Consider the following 17,219-nt stretch of genomic DNA (forward strand, 5'->3'; position numbering starts at 1 on the left):
AATAAAAAAGGCGCGAACTTTAGAATTTTTTTTCCGAGACGGATTCTTTGCGCTAATATTTATAGCATTTTTCTACGGACCTACTGTATGTGCCAAAGTTTACCTACATATTTATATATTTTTCAATACAATTACGTTGGCAAACAAGCATACGGCCCGATGGCAAATAACCGCCATAGCCTAGAATAGCCTCCAGCCTGCAAGTTCAGAGGTGACACATGCGCGTTGGCAAATCTTTTGGAAAATTTAAATTAATTATAAGTATATCATTAAATAGGTGTTTTGGTTTACCATCGATGACGAGGATGAACCAAATCACCTATTACAAGATAAATACCAATAATGAGTGGAGTTTTTAAAAAGATAAACATTACATAATTCGCGCAATAATTACACTGTACATAATGAGCTTGAGACTCGGGCTTGAGATTACACTGCCAACAGATCAGCAAACAGACTTGCCAGATCTCAAGGTTTACTAACTCTGTGGAGAGAGAGTGCGCGCACTGGCAGTATAGAACGGACCACGGCGCGCGCCCGACGCCATTTAGAAAAAAAAACCTAGCTGTCACTTTGGCGGCAACGTGAATTTAAAAACTTTCAATTGACTTAATAATATTCGTTTTGTGTTTGTTGTTTTAGTTTTTGACTAATTATTGGTGCTAGTGATATATTTGATTGTTACTACAAAAGTAAAAGGAGGTGAAACATTTTTTCGAGTGGTGAGTTTTTGTTTTTTAAGTTGTTATGAAAGCATTGTTCGGTCTTGCGGATAATGTTGTCAATGGGCACTGTTTACTTTAAATTTTGTTATAAGTTAGAAATATATTTCAGTTAGTCATTGACTAAATACATAAATAAAGGCACTGAAGCACTATTTCGATTTTTGTAACAGGTAATAGGTATGTTTAATTTATTTATTTACTTATTTTTGCTCGGTTTCCTGGGACCTAGATCGAGTTTCACCCCCCAAAACCCCCAACATAACAAATTTTAGCGAAATCGTTACAGCTGGCTTCCGAGATCGCCGGTATGTAAATAAATAATCATTAGTTGTTTGAAGGTATTAGAAACAGGTGCAGCGACAAGACAGCATAAGCATCAGTAGGACATAATTTGTTACATTTTCTGGAATTCTATTATAATTCCTAACCATGACTAAAAATGTATACCTATATATTTTCACCTGGGGATCGATTTTTGAGTCTCACGCGTTCGAATTCAGAAAATTGTCTCCGAAAATAATAAGCAAGTCAGTTTTCAACCGGTATTTTAGTGACAAAATCCCGTATGCGAGATTCAAAAATCGCCCCTCTGACTAAAAATGTATACAGTTTTCACCTCTAAATATATTTTCACCTGTTTTTAAAATTAGACTTTCAAGTGAATTAGATACAAAGTTACCCTAAAGGTTCTACATTTTTTGACGTTCACTCTAAGTTTAAACTTGAAACGAAAGTGTAAACTTTAAAGTTTAAAGTCACTTTTGTGCATTTCATCACTTTCGGATGAGTCACCACAATCACCACTGTGCAAGAGTGCGTCTTATGTAAATATTTAAAAAAACACAGGTTTTCCTGTAATATGTAGGATATTAAAAAAAGCAACCAAGTTCGGGTCAGTTTCGCCCACTGACAGTTCCGTACATATTACATACCTACATACATACATACAATCACGCCTGTATCCCATGAAGGGGGTAGGCAGAGCACATGTACTCCAGTGTACTTGGTAAATAAGGGGTTGAAAGAAAACGAAATTAGAGGTTTTTAAAATTACATAATTATTACGGGACGAGAAAGGGCTGGTGAAATTCTTAACCCGTCACCACACGATAATTTAACGGTACAGATTATTAAAAATTTACAGATTTTAGATATTTCCTGTTCGTGTAGTATGTCTTCTTCTAACTTAAGAGCTGTGCTCTTGTCGGTGGAGCAATCTCCAACTCGTCCGGTCCTCTGCCAACTCCTTCACCTTCTGGTACGACACGACCTGAACCTTTTCTTTAATTTGGGTGAAATAGTTTCTCCTAGGTCTTCCTCTTCCCCTCTTTCCTTCTACTTTTCCTTCTACGATGTTTTTGAGAAACAGGTCGTGTCGTAGCAGATGTCCAACTAGTACGCCTCTTCTGTTTTCTATTGTCTTTAATATATTTCTTTTTTGTTTAAAAATTTGCTCATATAAAACCCCATTGCAATTTATACAGGAATCGCGAGGTGACTGCATAGTTTCAGTGATAAGTAAATAATTATTCAACCAAAAAGTCCAAAAACGATATGGACACTGACTGATCGGTATCAGCTCTCGTGTGACAACACGTTAAGAATTTCAGCATCATCCCCTTTCTTCACGTCGGTTGATAAGAGGTCGAGTGTGGAATATGGGTTCCATTGTGGTGTGGGCGATGGACTGGCATGTTGGCAACCTGTCGGTCATTCGGTTTTTTTTTTCAACCAGTTAATTGCCAAGAGTGGCAACAGAAATTTTAGCAGTTTTATGTGCTCTGCCTATCCTGTTTGGGATACAGGCGTCAGTTTTTGTATGTATGTATAAAAAATATGTTTTGATACGGACAGATCGGCACCATAATCATAATCATAATACTTTATTTCAACCATGGTTATAATTATAGGTGTTACAGTTATTATAAATCGTTTCACTAAAGCAAAGCAAGAGTGCATGTACACATTGGTAAATATCTTAAAAATATTATAATAATTTAAACATGTAGGAAAATTGTATACAGTCATAAGAAAAGTAATAAGGAATATTAAAATCACAATGTCAAAATTCACAAAATAAAATCTTAATTATATATGCAATTCAATTTAATAATTATTACAAAAAAAATGAATACGAAAATACTATAAAATCATAACTTAGTAAGCTGCGTCTTACAAACCTTAAATAGTACATTCGATACAAGTGCGTAAAAAAGGAAGTTCCAAACGAGTGGCGATAAATCCTCCCTTCGGTCGTGTTTTAAATAGACACGAGTTACGAATTTCCCTTTCGCACGTGTATCGTACGACGTTTTTCAGTACAGATGAGCCTCCGAAGTTTCGACCTCGCATATAATGAACCACTTCTCGCACTAGTGCGTAAAAAAACACCATCTGTACTGAAAAAGATTTACTTCGAGACTAATGCTGAAATCGCAAATAAATTGTCTGTTACGCATACATTTCGACTGTCATGGATGTCATGATGCCACTCAATTTTATGGAACAATTTTTTTTTCCGATTTCAGCATTGGTCCCATAATAAAAGTTGTTCATTATGACCTCAAAAGTCACTATGCAAAAGTTTGAACGGGCCTTTTTATTTCACCATGTATAGGTATACTCTGTCAAACAAGTCTGTCAGTAAATAATAACAAAGAAAACTATAGCTATCCTTTTCTCTAGCACCCTAAAGAAAAGGATTCATATAGTTTTCTTTGTTCTTATTTACTGACAGACTTGTTTGACAGAATTTATTATTTAAATTTTACCGCCTGTCCTAAATTCGATATCATATTTGAAGTGTGCATTTCTGTAAACAACCCAATTTATGGTGACCAGAAAAACTACTCTCGGAACAAGTCTCTCGTGCATTTTGTTCCTTTTGGAACAACACGACACATTTTAAGGTTTTTTGATTTTATTTTTATCGGGAATTATTGGTATTCTTTGTTTTTAGAATGTATTTTTTTAATGTAGCTTATTAATAGTTTTTTTAATATAGTTTACTTTCTTTAAATATAGAACCTTCCCATACATTTTGGCAAATAGGATAAGTAAAGTATAAAATATGTATTTAAAAAATAAATGGGTACCTACATATAATTCACATTGTCTTTTTGCGATAATTTAATTTTTATTCGATATTTTACACAATGACATTATGGACGATTCAAAATTCATTACGCTGGCATCGGCTTTAATTTAATTTGTAGAAATAAATTATAAATTTTATAGCACATATTAATCATATTATATAGAGGTAGGTACCAAAAAAAGTGTATAGTAAAAAAAAAAATATTGGCATGACTTATTTTTTCTTTGTAAATGACGACACAACTCATTTATAATTTAGAATTTATTATGTAATGTTTGACTATGATGATTACAAGATAAACACCATTTCGACATGTAGCAAATATTCGCAGTAGTTTAATTTTTTATCATGAAATAAAAATAATCTAAATCTAAATTATATAACTTGTACGGAACTCTCGACGGACGACAAACACTTGGTTTTTTGTTAAAATTGCAATATTTCATATTTAATAGCATAATAACCACATTAACTGTAATTAATCAGTGGTGTTGCAACCACAAACCAAACCCCATATAACTGTACTGTTTAGTATGTAAGTGTCATTTATTATTATTTTTTCTTTTTGGTTGCAATAAATGCCTTTTCTTTCTTTCTTTCTTTCTTTATTAACTGTAATTAATCATGTTTTCCGTAAATAATCATTAATAGATGATTATTGATTAATTTAATTGCCATTTAATGTATTTATGGATGTAATATTTCATTTGCACAGTAGAATTGACGGTAATTTTATAACCAATATATTATGCGAAGTCATAAATATGACGAATTATGAATAAATACAATAGTAAAATCAACTTTTTTTACGCAATAAAGGGAAAATACTTCCCATTTTATTCACACAGATATAAAGAAATACTTCACATAGATAACGAGAAAACTTCTAGGTATTAAAATAGTATGTTATGAAGAGTAGAAATAAAAATAGAAATCCATAATTATCATACATACTCGTATATAGAGTCCGGCCAAGATATGTCTCCAACGCTTTTAATAGTCCTGCCTCTGTAAGAAAACGTCATAATTTCATCAAAGTGTGGCGTTTAAAATAAAATAACATTTGCACGAGGCTGTGAAAATCGTTGCAAACTTTTATCTTGGATTACCTATACATATAACCACGCCTGTATCCCACAGAGAGACAATTAAGGCGTTAAAAAAAACGAAATTGTGACATTGCAGTGACAGGTTGCCAGCCTATCGTTTACGCCGCAATTTAACCCACAGTCGACTTCTACGACACCCACGAGAAGAAAAGGGGTGATGAAATTCTTAACCCGTCACCACACGGGCATCATATCATACTAGGGAATATAATCTGTTCTTGTGTAGAGTTGAGTAAGGTTGCGAGATCTCAACGACGAGGGTGGGATGTAACTGTTCCGCGTCTTCCAGATGTCAAATAGGTGCACGCAACACATTACTACTACTAGTACTGCTACCGCGATGGCTCTGGATCTTGGTCTCCGACACTAAATTCCGCCATTCGGTCCTATCCTGTGCGATCTGGTTCCACTCGGTCACTTGAAAGTCATACAGGTATTTCTGGATCTTATCGATCCATCGGTACTTGGGCCTTCCGACCGGCCATTTTTAAGTAGATCGCCACAGGTGAGCTCTTTTGGCCGCACGATCTTCCCCATCCTCTCCACATGGCCGAGCCATCACACCCAACACATTGTTGCTCAATATTTTTTCAAAAATTAATTACGCTCCAGTAGTTACCAAACTTATAGTTACTGGGTTCTTAGCCCTAAAACCTTGGTCTTGTTAAAGTTTGAGGTAATATTTAACATACACGCTGTAGGCATATGGTTTCGCCCTTATAATGCATAAAATAATAGGCATTTGAATCTATAACAGATGATTTAAGCAGCATCCTTACGACACTTGCGTTCGTAGCTGTATAGCCCAATTCGAGAGAGGACCCCTCGTCCACACTCACGGCAGTTGTATGCTCCCCCAGATGGGGGTTAGAGGCTTGCTCGAGACGCCTCATACGTTTATTATTTAAAGAGAATGCTTACTATAATATACTATAGATATTAAAAGCAAATACGCCAATACTATTTAAATTTAACTTGCAAAAAGAGCGAAGCGGCGAATCTCATCAAAATCGGTTCAGTGCGAACTAGGTCGATTACCGTTTTGCCCAACTGCGTTTCACAACCGTAAACTAAACACTTTCGGTCCCACGTTATGTGTATTAGAGCTTAGTGAACACATAAATTACATATTTTGAAAGAAAACTTATAAAACAGACTGTAGAACTAAACATTATATTTATGCGTAATATAAAGTTATTTTAGTTATGAAAGATTTTTAGAGTCCTGCAGTCACTAAAAGCTTAAGACGCTACAGGAGCGAAAATGCTAAAATGGAAAGGAGCCCCCCTTTTCAATTTGGGAATTTTAGTTAAAAATACTAGTGTTGTACATACATACATACAATCACGCCTGTATCCCATAAAGGGGTAGGCAGAGCACATGAAACTACTAAAGCTTCAGTGCCACTTTTGGCAAATAAGGTGTTGAAAGAAAACGAAACTGTGACATTGCAGTGACAGGTTGCCAGCCTCTCGCCTACGCCACAATTTAACCCAATCCCACAGTCGCCTTCTACACCCACCCACCCACGGGAAGAAAGGGGGTGGTGAAATTCTTAACCCGTCACCACACAGGCGCACTAGTTAGTCGCGTAGTGGGTAGTAGGCGTAGTAGTAGTAGTAGTAGTAGTAGTAGTAGTAGTAGTAGGCAGGCACTAGTGTTGTTTACTAGATTTATTGAGAAAAAAATGGCCATCAAGAACAACTCAGTTAAAAGATATTGCGAAAAAAAACATCAGATATTTATAAGAAAAACATGGACAGAAGTTATTTTTAAACCCAATTTCTATTTTATAAGCCGGATACAAAGATATAAAATAAATCAGTTGACCGTGACGTCATTCGGCACAATTTCATATTAATTCCATATTAGCAAATCGTTCAAATTCGTTTTGACAGTTCTTAAAAAGAAGCTGATTTGACTAGAAGGCAAGTAGCCTATAATAATGTTATCGTAGGTAACTATCTCTAGATCACTCTTCCGTATTGGCACGACAGAGCCTAACGCAGTCTGTTTTAAAACTCTTCCACACATGCGCGTTTTGATAGCGTATGCGGAGCAGTAGCGGAGCGTCAGCGGAGCGCAACGATAGCGGTGCGCCGCGCGCCGGACGAACGCTGGCGTTGCGTTGCGCCCAGTGGACGCCGGCAGGAACTAACGAGCGCGGATTGCGCACCAGGTAACTTTTAGCCCGTAATTTAAGCTATCATTGCGCGGAAACACGCTAACCAGCTACGCTATCAGCAAACGCTTTATGATAAAAGTGGCTAGTAATAGGAGCGCAAAAATAATCAGTTCCCCTTTCGGTGTCGAAAAAAGCGTCAACGATTGTCACTTGGCTAGGCCGACAGGTAACTTTTAGCCCGTAATTTAAGTTTCCTCCACTGCAAGAATAGACTTAAACACATATTTACCACAGCCACATTATCAACCTAGGTTATTAATGTGGCTAACCCGTGTTCCGCTTTCTCGGGTCGCCTGGCGGTAAACTACCATGCGTTAGCGGCGTCAAGGATGGTCACACAACACTTTTACTAGTGACAGTTCTCTGTTGCGCCGTTAGGTCGGTTGACCACACGCCGACGACGATTTTAATCTATGTTCACTAATATCTGAGGACCGGTCTCAGTCGTTAGTGACCCTGCCGGCTAAGTCGCGGTCCTGGGTTCGAATACCGGTAAGGGCATAAAAATTCGCAAAATGACGAAGCGTGGAAAAACTTGCCTCATTCGGTGACACGCCTAATTCGGTGATACAAGCTTTGAAGGGCTATTCCGAAAGACGATTTATGGTTGTTTCACGGAATTAGGCGTGTCACCGAATGAGGCGAGTTTACCCTAATCATAAGCGTCAAATTTCTATAAAAATATAACACATATAAGCTAGGCTGACTGTGTATCCAATTACCTAAATATCCAGGTCATCATGTATGTATATAATGAACAGTGATCTACTTCTATTACGGGTCAGCGTTTTAAATACCACATCAAATCATCATTGTTATTACCTACTGCTCGTATGACATAAATAAATTATGAAACATGACTGTTTTACTTACAGTGTGGCATCCAAATCCCCGATCACTGATCATGAAACACTTTTACTACTGACTCTCTGCTCGATTCAAATTATGTGCGATACGTCAAATATTAGCTCTAGATACGACAATCGGATATGTGATATGTCAGTGTCAAAAATACGTTCCTTCAAACAAAAACTGTCTCTCACTGACAATATCTGATCCATATCAAATTTTGACTAATTTTAAAATTCGAATCGCAGACAGGATTCGTCTGAGGTCAACTCACAGAATAAATTATTGGGTTATTTATATGATCTCGTGTCCGTTTCTATTTTTGTATTTTAAAGTTGTCACCCGTTCTACATAATAATGGTGCCTCACACTTGACAGTTATTGGCAAACGACAAACAACAAACACAAAATAACAAACACCAAACAACAAACGCCAAATAACAAACTCCAAAGAACAAGGCGTTTCCCAGACTGTATTGTTATAGCCAGGTACTGATTGAAGATCGAGTAGAGTAGTAGCTATATATCTGTCTCTTTCAGTACACACCATGATTTGCTTCATCTGAGTGTACAGGATGTCATATTTAAGGTTATAATGACGACCGGTCTGGCCTAGCGCGTCGTGACCCTGCCTGCTACGCCGCGGTCCCGGGTTCGAATCCCGGTAAGGGCAGTTATTTGTGTGATGAGCACTGATATTTATTTGTTACTTAATCGCGTAAAACTTACGTTTTATATTTAACCCGACGTTTCGGACATGACATTACGTCCGTGGTCACGGGTAGACTGGCTGGGAGTTGTATCAACATCTTCTAGCTGTACGAGTTTTTAAATATAAAACGTAAGTTTTACGCGATTAAGTCCCGTTTTAATTTAATAATCTGTGTAAGGATGTCCTATAATATTAATTTATTAATTTAATGATCCTGTCTCATACCTTCTGTGGCAGTTTTTTTTCACAAATCAAAGGTGTGTTTGACAAACTATCTCGTTCGCCATGCGTCGAGATGCCGCGTTCATTTTCGATAGTGCTTAGCAAGTGTCTGATATTGGTCACAAACACTAAGCGTGTGGAGTCACCATTATATTCAAAAATTGTGTTTATTTACTTCTATCTCCTGATGATAATAATATTCAATATTATTCATAACTAGAGATTTTCATTAGTAGTTAAGCTCTTCGTCGAGTCTCTGTGCCACCCGAGGCATTTTTAATGGTTTAAGTCGGCAGAATTGTGCTAGATCTAATAATTTTATGTAAACGTCATCTGTAATAGCTGTACAATGATTCTAGCAAATAAAGAATACATACATACATGAAAGAAAAGTCACGGGAGAAAGGGTGTGGTAAAAAACGGGCAACAATTTTAAAAATGCAATTTTGAAATTACTACGCTCGAGCTTTTTGAAGGTGTACCTATATATCTCTAAAAAAATCTGGTTTAGGACCATAAAGATAAAAACCTATATAAAGTTATATGTAGAAATAGCTGTGCATTCCACAGCGGAATTTGCACGTGATCGCTCAACGTGATCTGTATTTGCTTTGTGCAAAGAAAAATAAGAAAACCATAGCCTATGCCAATAAATAATGTTTTATTTGAATTGATCTATCTAAGCAATTATTGGTTTTAACATGGAATACGTTATTTGCAGAAGCAGAATAAATTCTGAGGTAAATCCTCAGTTCGTGGAGTTATGTTTCAGTATATTTCGTTTTATAAGTCTTATTTTAAGTAGGTATGTAAATGGTTGTAAAATACAACCTTTATCTTCATGTAAAGAGATCAAACTTATTAACTAAATTATATTATATTTCCATTTTCTTTTACTTTTTATAAATTGACATAAATGTAATTTGTACTGTAATCATGTTGTGAAATAAATATATCTATCTATCTATCTATCTATAGTTTGCTATTAATTTCGAAGACCTTGGTTTCATAATAATTTTCGTGTCATATTTTTGACGTTACAACGTTGGAAGTGGCCTAAGAAAAGTGAATGGAAGTAGAATGGAGTGTGAAAGGTTTGACTTGGAAACACGTCGTAGAGAGGCTGGAGACCGTATCGTAGCTCCAGCCTTTGCATTTAGACATATTTTTGTTTTTCTTCAAGAGCGCTTTGCAACAGTGGATTCTTCTTATCTTTGCCACTTCTGACCCTTAAGCCTTCAAGCCCTATTCTGTTATCCACGTTGAACACAGGGCCAATTCTAATTTACACTGTAAATTTTAGGACATCTAAAAGATACTTCTGATGTTGTGCGTTTCGCTTACATGTGCCCGTAGTTGTGGTGTTGCGGGATTGTGTCAGCTGAATGTCATTCGGCACGTCATGCGTGCGTAGCCGCTCACGAAACGCTCACGAAACGAAACGTTCGTAGATATCTATCTCTATCGCTCTTGCGTATTGGCGCGACAGAGCCAGACTAATACCTTTCGGGCGTTTCGTTTTCGTTTCGAGTCGCAGAAATGCCATTCGGCTAAGAGGCCTGTAAAGCGTATGTCAAACAAATACACATAATAAAAGATAACGTTGTATTATGTGTGACCATTTGGCAACCACAATCGACGATTATCAATCCTGATTGCCGTTTAATATCAAGGATGTTCCGTGGTTTAGTAATAAAGGAAACAATGGACAATGGAGAAGATCAGATTTCCTTTGTTTTACGGAACTTGAGATAAACGGAACGTGATGCTCTGATACACATACACATTTGTATATGTAGTTCGTGTCATTTACGAAGACGTGTGCTTTAGTGCGTATTGTATGTGATTGGCGCGTTATCGTGAAAGACACCAACCATATAATAGGTAGGTACTTACATCGATCACAGCGCGCCCTCACGAACGGCAAAGAGGATGAAACGCCGGAGTGGGTTTAGTGGGAAGGGGCTAGGGATTGCAATCCGGTCCGGCGGATCCAGTAATCCGGCCGGATCCGGTGCTTTTTTCATGCTACTGGATCCGGTATAATTCGCCGGATCCGGCCGGATCCGGTAATGTAACTAAATGTGTTAGTTTAGTGCAAAAAAATAAAATTTATGCCAACATTTTTTCAGGGATTGCAATGCTACCGGATCCGAAGTCAAAAATTTGACCGGATCCGGTATTGTTTATTTGGATGAAAAATGTGGAGTGGTGGAGAGTGACAAAGGGCCATATGAAAAAAACTTTTCGGCAACATGTCCCTCAGGTCGATCCTTTGCGTTTTCTGGCCAAACACTATCCAAAATCAGGACCTATGGAGTATATGCCAGCAAACACCCATTGGTGAGGAAACCGCGACACGAAAAGGAACATTGCTAGCACACTATTTGAAGAGGAGAATGAAATAATGCAACCATTGTTTTCGGCTGGAAACCGCAAAATATTATAAGATAGGAAGGCTTGGCGCGAGCTCGTGAAAGCCCTTTGCACCTCTGTGGTGACGTAGGACTACAAGAACAACATGTTTTCGGCATAATATGAGAAAAGTATTGAGGCAAGTGATTGAACAAACAAAGAAATGCCAAAATAATTATGAAATCTTGACAGCTGAAAACAAAGTTAAAGCCACTTGGAAAATTATAAATAACAATGAGACAAATTTTCCAAAAGAAAATATCTCAGCTATTATTGCAGATGGGCAAAAGATTTTTAATGCAAATGAGATTGCTAAAAAATTCAACGACTTTTTTGTTCATCAGGTTAAAAGCAATTGCAACAAACCCATACACACAACCTTATCACGTACCCACAATAAACACAATTCGTTATTCATGAAACCTACCGATCCTTACGAAATTTTTGAAATAATTAGAAATCTTAAAAACACTACTAGCACGGGCTATGATATTGTTACAACAAAAGTAGTTAAAGCAGTAGCAAACACAATTTCCCCGGTACTAAGTTTTATACTGAATAGGTGTATAGAAGAAGGATCTTTCCCTGACAGTCTTAAAATTACAATTATTAAGCCGCTCTTCAAAAAGGGTGACAATATGGACATGAATTCATATAGACCTATAGCTCTGTTGACAATATTTTCTAAAATCTTCGAAAAGGCGATTTACAATCGGCTGTATACTTTTTTCGCTTGTAATAAAATTTTGTGTGATGAACAAAAAGGTTTCAGGAAAAATCTGTCCATTACTATTGCAAAAAATATACACGAGGATGGATGAGAGCCGTCCAGTTTATGCAGTCTATATAGATATGACTAAGGCCTTTGACTATGTTGACCACAAAATACTGCTGGACAAATTATACCTATATGGTGTAAGTGGTAATGTGCATAGTTTGATAGAATCATACCTAACCGGTCGAACTCAACGCACAAACATAACCAGAATATCACATCTTACCAAGATTGAATCCGAGCATTTTTCTGATGACAGTTTGGTTACGTATGGAGTGCCCCAAGGCAGCATTTTAGGGCCTTAACTCTTTTTAGCATACATTAACGACCTCCCAGGAGCTATCCCACATCCAACAGTGTTGTATGCTGATGACTGCACTATTGTGCTTAATGATAGGGATAAAATATCTGGTTGTTTAGATAGATTAGTACACTGGTTGGAAGAGAATAATTTGAAAATTAATTTGCAAAAAACAACAATTATGAGCTTTAGACAAAGAAAAACCGAAGACTTTACTAGTGTGACATTTAGAGATCATAATATAGCTATTACTCATTCTACAAAATTTCTAGGATTACATATTGACGATAAAATGAATTGGAATACACATACTGACATTCTTTGTAATAAACTAGTTAAATACTCATACAATTTATTTATGTTAAATAAAGTCGTTAACCGTACTGCTATTATGTCCGCCTATCATGGCCATATTTCTTCAGCTTTAAGGTATGGAATTATTTTCTGGGGGAACTCCAGCCATGCCACTGATGTCCATAAAGCTCAAAAACGGTGTATTAGATCCATTTGTAAGTTGAGACGCACTAACAGCTGTAGACCATATTTTAAGCAACTTAAAGTGTTAACTGTGTTTGATTTATATATTCTAGAAACAGCTATGTTTGTTAAAAGAAATATGCATCTGTTCAGGCACTTTACGGGGGCACCTGGTAAATCGGCTCTTTTTCAAAAAAGTTTCTTTTCAATGGCGCCGAAAATATATAACTGCTTGCCGAAATCGCTGAGGTTGACGGATAACGAAGTTGTCTTTAAGAAAAACCTGATTGAGTTTTTAAATGAGCTTCTACTCAATAACAGATTTTCTTAATTTTAATAACTGCAATGACTGATCTTATGATCTAATATTAATAAATAATAAAATAACGGTTAATACATGTTTGCTTACTGTTGTGACCATAGACAATCGGATTTTAAATTTGACTCCCCTATTTAATTTTTTTTGTTTTTTGCTTCATGTTTCTGTTTTTTTTTCCAATTCAAATTTTGATTTACCTATATTGTTTTTGTGTTAGTTTTATTTTGTAATTTCCGAAGGTAGGTTAGTTACATGTTGACATTTTATAACTTCAATTTTTAATCTGTTTAAGTATTTTTTGCATGCCTGTTGGTCGAATACACTGACACTTCCCTAGTTTTATAAGACCTATTATGTATTTACGTGTATTCTTGCAAAATAAAAAGTTTGAAGTTTGAAAGTATGAGGGCATATTGCTACATTTGCTACAAAAATAATAAAACAACAAATCAAAGCTTAAAAATTAAATTTTTTAAAAGGAATAAAACGTAACCAGTAATATTGTTGATTCAGCAATAGCAAATAATAATAAGGTCAATTACTCTTGTTGACTTCAATTTAGCTAGGTACTGTAGTTTTTTTATCCGAGACTGGATTTTTATACAGACTGAGAAAAGGTTAACGCTGACTTGTAATAGATATGCTTAATATAATTATATGATTGTGATATTTTTTTGTTATTCTCTGTTCACATGCAAATGTGAGTAAAGTTAACTGTAAAATAACACAATACATGTTTTTTTTTTAAATACTGATCTCATAATGCTGGTAGGCATGTTATAGTGTCTATTCTTGCACGTATCTTAAAAGCTCTATAGGCAGGTATTGCTGTTAAATGTTACATAAAAATAATTTTGTTATACTATGAAAGTTAAAAACAAACGAAAGAATTCGATTTGCGACTGATTATTATAGTAAAATTTGCCTGTGTGGTGACGGGTTAAGAATTTCACCACCCCCTTTATTCCCGTGGGTGTCGTAGAAGGTGACTATGGGATATGGGTTAAATTGTGGTGTAGGCGAGAGGCTGGCAACCTGTCACTGCAATGCCACAGTTTCGTTTTCTTTTAACCCCTTATTTGCCAAGAGTGGCCCTGAAGCTTTAGTAGTTTCATATGCTCTGCCTACTCCTTTATGGGATACAGGCGTGATTGTATGTATGTATGTATGTATTATAGTAAAATTTACTTGTTACCTAGTAAAAATGTTGCTTTCTAAGCTTTAATATTTTGGTTTATTAATCGTGAAGCAAATACCATCATATTATGCTGAAAACATGCAAAAAAGGTACTATTTGGATACTTTTAATCCTCAAGGCCAATCCGGCCGGATCCGGATTGGAGGTCAGACCGGATTGCAATCCCTAATTCCCACTCCGTCAAAAAAAAAGGTAGGTACTCAATATAGTAATGTACCTACATTCAAAAAGTTTGGTTATTATTTTGACGACCGGTCTGGCTCAGTCGGTAGTGACCCTGCCTGCTGAGCCGCGGTCCTGGGTTCGAATCCCGGTAAAGGGCATTTATTTGTGTGATGAGCACAGATATTTGTTCCTGAGTCATGGATGTTTTCTATGTATATAAGTATGTATTTATCTATTTAAGTATGTATATCGTCGCTTAGCATTAGCACTCATAGTACAAGCTTTGCTTAGTTTGGGGCTAAGTTGATCTGTGTAAGGTGTCCCCAATATTTTTTATTTTTTTATATTTTATTTTTAACCCCCGACGCAAAACGATGGGGTGTTATTAGTTTGACGTTTCTGTCTGTCTATCTGCCCGTCTGTCTGTTTGTCTGTGTGTCTGTTTGTGGCATCGTTAGCTCCCGAACGGATGAACCGATTTAGTTTTTTTTATTTGAAAGCTGAATTAGTCGGGAATGTTCTTAGTGTTCTTAGCCATATTTCATGAAAATCGGTGGAAAAAATATGTCGCGGTCGGGGTTTTTTTCAAAATTTTAATTTTGTGGTTAGGTTATATTTACGAGTACATAATGCTTACGATGATAGCACAGCGATACGATGCGTGTTAAAAGTGATATTTCTTGAACCTAAAACGTCAGTTTTACACCTAGTAGATGGGTATCTCATGGCTGTCTTGTAAGCATTGTTCGAATAAGCACCTGCATAATTTCGTACGTTGTGCTATGACAATATTATTATATAATCCAGTGGTAAACTGTGATACAAACTTCCTGCCTCACAGCTTAGAACTAAATATATCAGTTATATGCTCACAGCTAAACTGTAGAATGAATTATCTGACTACCTTCAAGACTGATAAGAACTTTATATTCATAAAAAGAACGAAACCACAACTCTTATTCTTGGCCACAGACCAGCCAAAGGCAAAGACGTGGCCTACGATGGAGTAAGCTCGCGCAGAAGATGCCTGTTCACTCTTGATTCCTATCCTAAAATACTTTTTTCTACTCGTCGACTTTAATCTGTCAATTAGGACACCACAGGGGGCCGATTTTTGAGTCTCACGGCGTTCGAATTCAGAAAATTGTCACTGAAAATAATAGGCAATTCACCGTTTTCAACCGGTATTTTAGTGAAAGTGAGATTCAAAAATCGGCCCCCAGAGTAAACTATAAGTGCTGACTTTTCTGTGTTGGATAGTCTTTGACACTTAGTCAACTATAATATTTCATTACACTTTAACTGAAAAAAAACTCAAAAATAGAACTTCATACAAGTTCTATACTAATTTGTGATACCTGGCAAATTTTTCTGCATCTGAAACACATTTTTTTTTATCTATCGCGGTATCCACCAATCAGAGACGGTTATTACAAAAAATTGGTTGCTAGGTAATTCGATGTTGATACAACGGTGAACGACGCTATTAACATTAATTTTAACTTGAATGTATTTTTCGTCCAATGATGATGAAAATGATGACTCATAGAAAAAGTATTATATACAATAGTGATATAATTAATCTTTTCACTCTCGTACCGTACTATTAGGCCACTCAGCAAGCTTCGTGGCCTAAACATGGTACTCGACTGAAAAGCTTTGTATTATATCACGATTGTATAAAATACTATTTTCAACCCCTCTGGTGTTACAGGGTGTCCAATTGTCCATGGACGACGGTAATAGCTTATCACCTTAACACGCTTGCCCATGCACCTAATGTCACAAAATATAATATACCTAATATATCTAACTTTTTTATTATTATTTTTATCGGTGGAAAATAAGCATACGGTCCGCCTGATGGAAAGCGGTCACCTTAACCCATGGACGCCTGCAAGTCAAGAAGTGTCACATGCGCGTTCACAACCCATCAGAAACTTGAAACTAATCTAATTGTATGTAGAACAGTTATGTTTGTCACGTGTGACAAACCCATACAGCCGCGATAACTGTACCTAAAGTGAATTTTATTGCTAACATCGGTTGTTTGAAAGTCATTCAAAATGCCATCGGAACCCTACCTAATGAATATGTAAATTTTGTGACATCATAATCTGTCTAATTCTGGTTTTGATGTGTTATTTACATTCTTTACATACTTAATAAGCTGACAACAACAAACTGCAGCTGCATATACATATACACCCTGTTTTATTGAATTCCGTTAACTTTAGGGGAAGGTACTTTAGAACAAATACAATTAATTTCTCTAAGAAACTAGCGTCTTAACTCTTACGGTTATCGAGTAATCGAGTTATTAAAAACGTTGTTACTGAACACGCCTTTGCCAATTCCTAATGTTATTTGTTTTGACATGTGCCATAACTTGACACTAACTTGAATGTTATTCTTAAGGGTCTCTCACACTAATAAATTCATTAATTGTGTATGAAAATGATGATTTTTTTTTTTTGCGAATTTAACTTAAAGTGATATACAGAGTGGTTCAGATAATGAACCTAGATGTCGAATTTAATGGAAAACCAAAAAAAAACACGGTGTATATGTATTGTACCGTGTGTCGAAAATATTGTTGTGAAAAAATATTATAAGAAATTGCTATCTTATTTATAAACGTATTTCGAAAAAGTTAACTCGAGGAATGCC

At 36.2% G+C, this 17,219-nt stretch overlaps 1 protein-coding gene across 2 annotated transcripts in view; it reads left to right on the forward strand.

Moving 5' to 3' along the window:
• The first annotated feature begins 482 nt into the window (after window positions 1-482).
• The window catches only part of LOC125238235 (ABC transporter G family member 23-like), a 100,878-nt gene continuing 84,141 nt past the window's right edge, over window positions 483-17,219 (forward strand). Inside the window, exons 1-2 of one of the 2 annotated variants that reach the window (XM_048145510.1) lie at window positions 483-722; window positions 9,621-9,639. The gene's annotated coding sequence lies outside the window, so the exon portion shown is untranslated. The remainder of the gene's footprint in view (window positions 723-9,620; window positions 9,640-17,219) is intronic. The other variant, XM_048145509.1, reaches the window with a different exon arrangement.

The sequence above is a fragment of the Leguminivora glycinivorella genome, chromosome 23 (assembly GCF_023078275.1).
Source record: "Leguminivora glycinivorella isolate SPB_JAAS2020 chromosome 23, LegGlyc_1.1, whole genome shotgun sequence".
In the NCBI taxonomy this organism is placed as follows: Eukaryota; Metazoa; Arthropoda; class Insecta; order Lepidoptera; family Tortricidae; genus Leguminivora; species Leguminivora glycinivorella.